The 8,549-nt window shown below is 39.4% G+C and overlaps 1 pseudogene; it reads right to left on the bottom strand.

The window, feature by feature from the left end:
- LOC106734107 (zinc finger protein 639-like) overlaps positions 1 to 8,549 on the bottom strand; it is a 35,445-nt pseudogene that overhangs the window by 2,031 nt on the left and 24,865 nt on the right.

Here is an 8,549-nt window from a genome sequence, read left to right as displayed (position 1 = left end):
TTTTTTGTAAGTTTAGAGTACTGAAATGTTTTTGAAGTTAAATACACAGTAGTACTTTTAAAACTAAAATAAGAAAGAAAGGCAGAACTCTTTGTTGCTTATACTTCCAAGAGAGAAAACAGAGTCACGCAAAAGCCACACAGGAAACTGCACCTGGTGACATGATGAGGGTTATAAAAAGTAGCTATGTATGACAAGTGGGATGGAGTTAGCTTCGTTTCACAAGTCCCCTGTAGATTGACTACCTTGAGTACTTGGCATAGAGGCTGTTCCTAGTTATCTGGTTCTTGAGCTCCAGAGTGTGGGAGGATAGCTGAAGGCGGCTTCCTGATGACGAAGGTCTCGGAGTGAAGGCTTGACAAACTACTTGCAAAGGGGAATTGAGAGTTTTCAGGTCTAACTTTAAAAGTGGTTCAAGGTAGCACTCATTAAATGGTTGGGGTTTGTGGTTAGTTTGTTTGCCAGAGTATGTGCACTGGCAAGAGAGAGAGAAATAGAGAAAGTACTCCCTAATGGGTCATGGTCAGAATGCAATCCTGACTCCATTTTTCCATCCTTTGGGGATTTAGGGCATGCACGCACACATGTCCGGCATGTTTTTTCCAGCTGTTAGGTCCAGGATTCAAATTATGCAGTTGGTCATGTGGCATCTTGGGTCACTTAACCACCAAGGCCTTATGGCTAGCCTGTATTTGTTAAATATTTTATTACGTTATGGATAGAAGGAACACAATGCGAAGGTATAAAAGCATGATGAAGGATATTGTGGACAAGAAATAGGTTTTCATTCCGTATGACTACAGTACAAATTGTTGGCGAGGCAGGCAGAGGTTTACACTTGGGTGGTCGTATATGCCAGGCTAAGGACAAATCGAGACTGAATCCTAAAAGTGATAGATGAATTCAATAATTGAGAAAAAGATGAATACAGTCACTTCTGCATGTTACAAAAATCATTCTGAGGACAGTATTAAAACCAGATTATAGGAGTCAGACACAATATTGATATGAGTTAGTAAGGTATATCGAGAACACAGATGAGAGGCTAAAACCCAATAGGGACCCACTACAATGGCTAGACCTCCAGTTTCCTTCTTTGGTTGAGGGAAGAAACAGAAGTTTCCCAAACTGCAAATCAGCTTAACAGGAGCAGGGCTAAAAGTAAAGCATCTTTTTCAATTGCTTAGAATACAATGTCCAGGGGGATAGAAGGTGGTGTAGTGGGTAAGGCACTGGACTCCCACATGGCTGGACTCCCGGATGGCCAATTGCAGATCGAGTCCTGGACCTGGGACCTTGAAAATCATGCTGGGCACCTGTGCATGCGTGCCCAAAATCTCAGGAGGAAAAAGGAGGGGAAGAGATTGTGGCATGGACATGCCCCCTGGAGGGGTGATTTCTCCCTTTAATTCTCATTTATTTCTCTCTGTCTCTCTCCTCTCTGGTTGAGTATACCGGTCCTGGGGCCAAAACCTTAAACAAAAATTCCATTAAATTTTAATGGCCCAAACAAGGCTTGAGTCTTCAGACATTTTTTTTTTTTATGTTTGAAAACATAACTCAGTTAACAGTAAACAAAATGACCTTCAAATGGTAATAGGATTTAAGATGTATCCCACTACCTTCTTTTCTTCTCCACTGTTTCCAAATTCCTCATGTCAAGTTGTCTGTGCTATTTTAATGTAAGATTGTGAAATCTTCACAAAGAATTTTTAACCTCCTGGGACTAGCCGATGTTGTAATGGTTAGGTTGCTGCACTCCCACAGAGCTGACCATAGTTTGAGTCCTGGACCCAGGGGTTTCAAACTCATGCCAGGCACATATACATGTATGCTCAAAATCCCAAGAGGAGAATGCAGGATTAGGCATTGCAGTGTGGCCATTCCCCCAGGGGTGGGGTGTGTGTGTGATTTCTCCTTTTCTGTCTCTCTGTTTCTTTCTCTCTCTACAAAAATAATTTTTAACCTCTCTTCTTCTCTGTTTTTGTTTGTTGTTAGAGAAATTATTTTTCTGAGCTATAGGAATTAGAAACTAATAGAAACAATGACAAATTAATTAGGGCCTTCAGATGACAAAACCCCCACCTCAAGGAAAAAAGAAGAAGCTAACTTAAATTCTTAAGATGAAGGCTGGTAGGCAGTGTGATGGCTATGGTGCAGGACTTCCACGTTGCAGACCAGGGCTTGAGTTCCAGATCTGGGGGCTTGCTTTCTCAATTTCCCTCTCCCTCTGTCTGTTTCTCTCAGGTCAAACTAAATAATAATAATAATAATAAGCAAAATGAAATAAATAATTATTTTTAAAAAATCCTTAAGATTTTTGCCGTAAGTGAAACTCACCAATTAAGAAAGCCCATGAGATGATCATGCTTCTGGAAAAAATCATCAAGCTGATCATGTGCCTGAGACTGCTCTCCTCAGTTTGGCTTTTAAAAATACATGCTAGGGGGAACCAGCAGTTAGCGTAATGGCTATGTCGCTGGACTCCCACGTAGTTGATCGTGGTTCGCGTCCCGGACCCGGTGGCTTAAAACTCACGCCGGGCGCGTGTGTGTGCGTGCCCAAGATCCCGAGAGGAGAATGGAGGAGAAGGGATTGCAGCGTGACCATCCCCCCTGGGGGGTGATTTCTCGCTTTCTGTCTCTATGTCTCTCTCTGTCTGTCTGGCGAGCGCACGCGCCCTATAGCAAAAATGTCTCCAAAAAAAAAAAAATACATGCTTGGAACTCCTCATAGAGACAAGGTTCTTGCAGCGTTAGCTACACACTTTCCTTACTTCACACATGGGAATAGAGCTATAATTTCTTGCACCACATCTCAGTTGGTTTGTTGCGCATGGGTGGGCAAACTTGGTCTGAGTTCAGTAACATCATACTGGTGAGCGAGGAGAATTTTACACTGTTACTTTCTATGCATATCCTCAACGGATGCATATAAATGCATTTCAAATTAAGTTTTGGATAATCTGGATGTGATCAATTGTGGATAGTATACTGACTTTATTTTAAACTTCTTTTTTTTTTAAAAAATAATTTTAAAATTATTTAATTTAATTTATGTCTTCTTCTTCAATGTGACCAGAGAGTGAGAGAGAGAGGGAAAGTGAGAAAGCAAGCCATTAAGTCTGGGTCTTGAACCACAGTCACCCACGTGGGAGTCCAGCGTTTTAATCACCACACCACCCGCCAGCGTCAGTATATTGATGTTGATAATAAAATAGGTTGGGCTGGCCTTTGAGCCTCGTGATTAAGGGAGCCAGATCTCACACAGCTGACTGCAGTTCGAATCTTGGCCCCAAAGGCTTGAAAAACACACAGGGCACATGAGAGTATGTGCCCCAAATCTTGAAAGGATGAAGAAATGAGGGAGAAGAGGGACCAGCAGTTAGCGTAATGGCTATGTCGCTGGACTCCCATGTAGGCGACCGCGATTCAAGTCCTGGACCTGGTGGCTTAAACTCACGCCGGGTGCGTGTGCGTGCGTGCCCAAGATCCCAAGAGGAGAATGGAGGAGAAGGGATTGCGGCGTGGCCATCCCCCCGGGGGGTGATTTCTCGCTTTCTGTCTCTCTGTATCACTTTGTCTTTCTGGTGAGCGCACACGCCCTATAGCAAAAACATCTCCCCCAAAAAAAAAAAAAAAAAAAAAAAGAAAGAAACGAGGGAGAAGAGATGGAGCATGATTGTGCACCATTGGGATACTTTCTTCTTCTGTCTCTCTCTGGTAAGTATATGCACCTTCCAGCAATGAAAACAAATAGGCAAAAATAAATTTCTAGATATAGATGTAGATACAGATATAGATATAGAAGTATATATAGATATCACCCATTAAACCTCCAATGAAGTACCAATGCTGGAACTTTCTTTTATAGTCATTTTGGCATCAATAGTATACTGTATATCTTCCTCTATTTTGGATCACATACAACCCATTGTAGGTCACTTGAGAGAGGTTATGCGTGGATTAATTTGGATGAAACTCTGAAATGACTTTATGTCTGGTGGGTTTCCAGGGCCCCACATATGATTATACAGGCTGTGTACTGCACAGCTCTGGGAAGTGGCATTTCATACTATATTTTATGTAAATAAAAGAAATGGGACCAGCGGTTAGCGTAATAGCTATGTTGCTGGACTCCCATGTAGTTGACTGCGGTTTGAGTCTTAGACCTGGTGACACCCTCATGCCGGGCGTGTGTGCATGTATGCCCAAGATCCCAAGAGGAGAATGGACGAGAAGGGATTGTGGAGTGGCCATCCCTCCTGGACGGTGATTTCTTACTTTCTGTTTCTCTTTCTCTCTATCTTTCTGGCGAGCGCACACGCCCTATAGAAAAAATTCTCCAAAGGGAGAAAAAAATGCAAACTAACCTCTCCTATGACCACCAAAAGCAGCCACCTTTGTCCTTCATGTTGCTGTTAATGGCAGATCCCCAAAACCAAGTGATAAAACAAAAGAACAAAAATAAAATAAGAGCTATCAGAGCGTTTCTTCACTTGGTATATACAGTGTGCATGTTCAAAAGTGGGTTGAAGGCTTTTCTTTTTGTTGAGAGAGAGAGATTTTTGCTATAGGGTGCGTGCACTTGTCGAAGAGACAGAGAGAGACAGACAGAAAGCAAGAAATCACCCCCCCAAGAGGGCTGGCCACCTCACAATCCCTTGGGATTTGGGGCATGCACACATACACACCCAGTATGAGTTTTAAGCTACCATGTCCAGGACTCGAACTGCATTCAACCATGTGGGAGTCCAGTAACGTAACCATTACGCCACCTACTGGTCCCAAGGGTTGAAGGTTTTTCTTTGGCAGGTTCCTTTTTATTATCTGCAGGCATTAACATGGCATCCAGGTATTTCTGAGGCTTCTTCACAGCTCTAAAGTACATTAAATAAGTTATTTTGAATTTCTCTTTATGGTAATCCCTGCTTCTCTGCATTCAGTTTTCCAATTCTGGTCTATTGTTTCCCAATCCTTCAAATTCCTGAAAATCAAGTCTTCTTCACATATCCCCATCTTTTAGTCCAGTAGACTCCCTGCTGATCTCTCAGAGCTCCTGAATATTGTCCAATTTAACTATTTTCTTTAAAGTTTTTTTTTTTTTTCTTTTTCAATAGGATGTGTGTGCTAGCTAGAGGGAGAAAGAAAGAGAAAGTGAGAAATCACCCCCTATGGGGGTTGACCATATGCCACATTCCCTTTTCTTCCATTCTCCTCTCGGGAGTTTGGGCAAGCGCACACACACACACACACACACACACACACACACACACACCTAAAGTGACTTCCAAGCTGCTGGGTCCAGGACTGAAACTGCACAATTGGCCATGTGGAATCCAGCACCTTAATCTCAATGCCTCCTATTGGCCCTTCTTTAGAAGTTTGTTATTGTGGTATATACACAATTTTTTCATTCCCTGGTCTTTCCTTTTGTATTCCGAAGGCTTGTTTGTAAATAACAAATACATAAATTTTGCTTCTTTTAATAGAAATCCCACTCAATTTTAATTGATATGTATGCATTTAATTAATTAAGTAAAAATTTAAAATCATCATTAGACTGCTTCTGTATTGTAGCAGTGATGCAAATCTGCCCAAGAAAAGCCAGATTTCCCATGGTAACTATGGTTTGAATCCTTCGCCTGGTCCATCTGAAACATGCCAGGTATGTACATGAGTCCTCAAGATCCAACCAGCTAGAAGAGTGGAGGAAGAAGATCAAGGAGTGAGCAGGCTCAGTGGGACAGACTCAGCTTTGTCTCTCTCTCTCTCTCCTTCTTTCTCTTCTCTCTCTCTCACTTTCATCTGCACATACACATACTCTAATCATGATTAAGAAAATAAAAAAAACATAAGTTTCATCCCTGGAGAAAAAAATGTAGCATCTTTTGTTTGACTTCACAAATAAGCTTCACTTCTTGCTATTCAGAGACCCAAAAGAAAGATTATATATACCATTTGCCTAGGGAGATGTGTCACTCTAGAGCCAATACTCCAAAATCTTTTCAATGTTTGAAATGAGAGAGATCTGTTTTCGTGGGCCAAGGAGGATTTGATCAAGGTTAGGTTAGTTAAAGGCAATTTTATAAAAGAAACGTAATAGTTGATCTAATATTATTTTCTTGCTATTGAATTTGAATATTCTTTCATGGTCTTATGGGTCACTTCTATTTCTTTATTTTCTTTGTTTCTAGTTACTTTCAAAGTTTTACCTTTCACTACTTATGTTCATTTTTTCTTATCTATTTTAAAAGTTGTATATATGAGGGCAGCAAGTGGCATGGTGGTTAGGGTGCTGGACTCCCTCATGGCCAACCATGGTTTGAGTCCTGGACCTAGTGGCTTTACTTTCTCACTTTCTCACTTTCTCTCTCTCTCTAGTAAGCACAGGTGCCCTATAGCAAATTTTTAAAAATAATGATAAAATAAATAAATAAAATAGATAAAAAATAAATAAAACATAAAAGTTGTGTACATAGGCATGTTATTGTTCAACACAAACATATACATAAACAGTTTACTTATGAGGTAAAAATACAGATAAGAACTTTAAAATATAACAAGAATGTAGAGAGCGAATATAAAGAGAATATATAACAGGATATTTCTGATATTGAATTAGATGAGAGAAATAGTGGGTTATTCTGGGTTTCTGAAGCCATTGATATTAAACACTGTTCTTACATAGTTTCCCCACGTAGATTTGTGCTAAGGAGAAATATTGGATTGTTGGGGAAAGTCATGACACATTTTTGCATAGAAAAACATAGAAAAATATGTCATGACTTTCCCGATGACCTAGTAATTCTGTGCCTGTGGCAAAGGTACATACATAAACTATATGCTCTCCTACATTTCTCAGCTTCCTTGCAGTGAACAATTCTAACAAATAATAGGTAAACAGCAGTGATGCATGTCTGTTCCAGATTGATTTTGCCGATGATTAAAAATAAAGTCACAAAGGAAATTTGAAAATACTTTTAGGAGAATGAAAGGCAAAACACAAAAGACTAAAATGTGGAAAATCCAGCTAAGGTAGTGATTAGATAGAAAGTGCAAATGTGTATGTTAAAAAGAAGAAATAATTCAAATCAATAATTTAACCTTCCACCTCAACAAACCAGAAAAGAAACAACCTTAGTCCAAATAAATCAGAAGGAATGAAATAAAAAATATTAAAGTGGAAATAGATGAAATAGAGAAAAGAGAAACAATCGAGGATGGGACCAGCAGTTAGCGTAATGGCTATGTCGCTGGACTCCCACGTAGGGGACCACGGTTCGAGTCCCGGACCCGGTGGCTTAAACTCACGCCGGGCGCGTGTGCATGCATGCATAAGATCCCGAGAGGATGAAACCTAACACTTTCATGATAAAAAAATACCAGCATACTAGTAATAGAAGGGGAGTCTCTCAACCTGACAAAGAACATGCAGGAAAAAGCCATACCTGACATCACACAAAATTGTGAAAGACTGGGAGCTATCACTTTAAATGTCAGGAAGACAAGGATGCCTCCTATCTACACATCTATTCAACATTGCCCTGGAGGTCCTAACTAGGGCAGTTATTCAAAATTTAAAAGAAAAGAATCTAAATTAGAAAGGGAGAGTGATAAATAACTATTTGCAGATGACATGATTATGCATATAGAAAATCCTAAGGAATCTACCCAAAACAATTGCAGCTAATAAATGACTATTTGGCAAAATAGAATATAAGATAAATATTTTAAAAAATTGTGTTTCTATAAATTAACTGTGAAAAATATAAAAATAAAATTCCATTCATAGTCATCTCCAAAGAATAAAATATGGGAAAATATTTTTAAAAAGGAAGTACAGGAGTTGTCCATTGAAAACTATAAAACATCCTTGAAGGAAATTAAAGATCTAAATTAATAAAAGACATTGCATTTTTATAGATGGAAAGATTTACTATTATTACAAAGGTAGTATTTCATGAACTCATCTATAGACTTAATGCAATCCTAGCTCCACTTTCTTTTTTTTTCAAAATGTTAGAGCCGATTTTATAATTTATTTGAACTTGTGAAAGTCACATAATAACCAAAAGGCATTTTTTAAAAAGATACACAAAGTTGTAGGATACACATCTCTTGGTTTTTAAACTTACTATGAAGGTATATTAATCTAGATAAGGTGGTACAGATGAAAGGATAGACATATATAGCTAAGAAATATATGAATTAACCCCATACATTTATTTCCAATTTTTTGTTTTTATCAAGGAGAGATTTTTGCTAGAGGGCAATGTGTGTTCACTGGAAAGACAGAGAGAGACAGTGAGACGAAAAGTAAGAAATCACTCCGCAGGGGAATGGTCATGCTGCAATCCTTTCTTCTCCATTTTCTACTTGGGATTTTGGACATGCACGTACAAGCGCTGGCATGAGTTTCAAACCACTGGGTCCAGCACTTGAACTGTGGTCGACACTGTGAGAGTCCAGTGCTATAACCATTGTGCCACTTGCTGGTCTTTGTCTGATTCTTTTTTTTTTTTTTTTTTTTGGGGGTTTTTTTTTTAG

Source organism: Tupaia chinensis, unplaced genomic scaffold, assembly GCF_000334495.1.
Source record: "Tupaia chinensis unplaced genomic scaffold, TupChi_1.0 Scaffold148646_1, whole genome shotgun sequence".
Taxonomy (NCBI): domain Eukaryota; kingdom Metazoa; phylum Chordata; class Mammalia; order Scandentia; family Tupaiidae; genus Tupaia; species Tupaia belangeri.
Note: the sequence above shows the minus strand (reverse complement) of the source record. Positions and strands in the feature narration are given on the sequence as shown.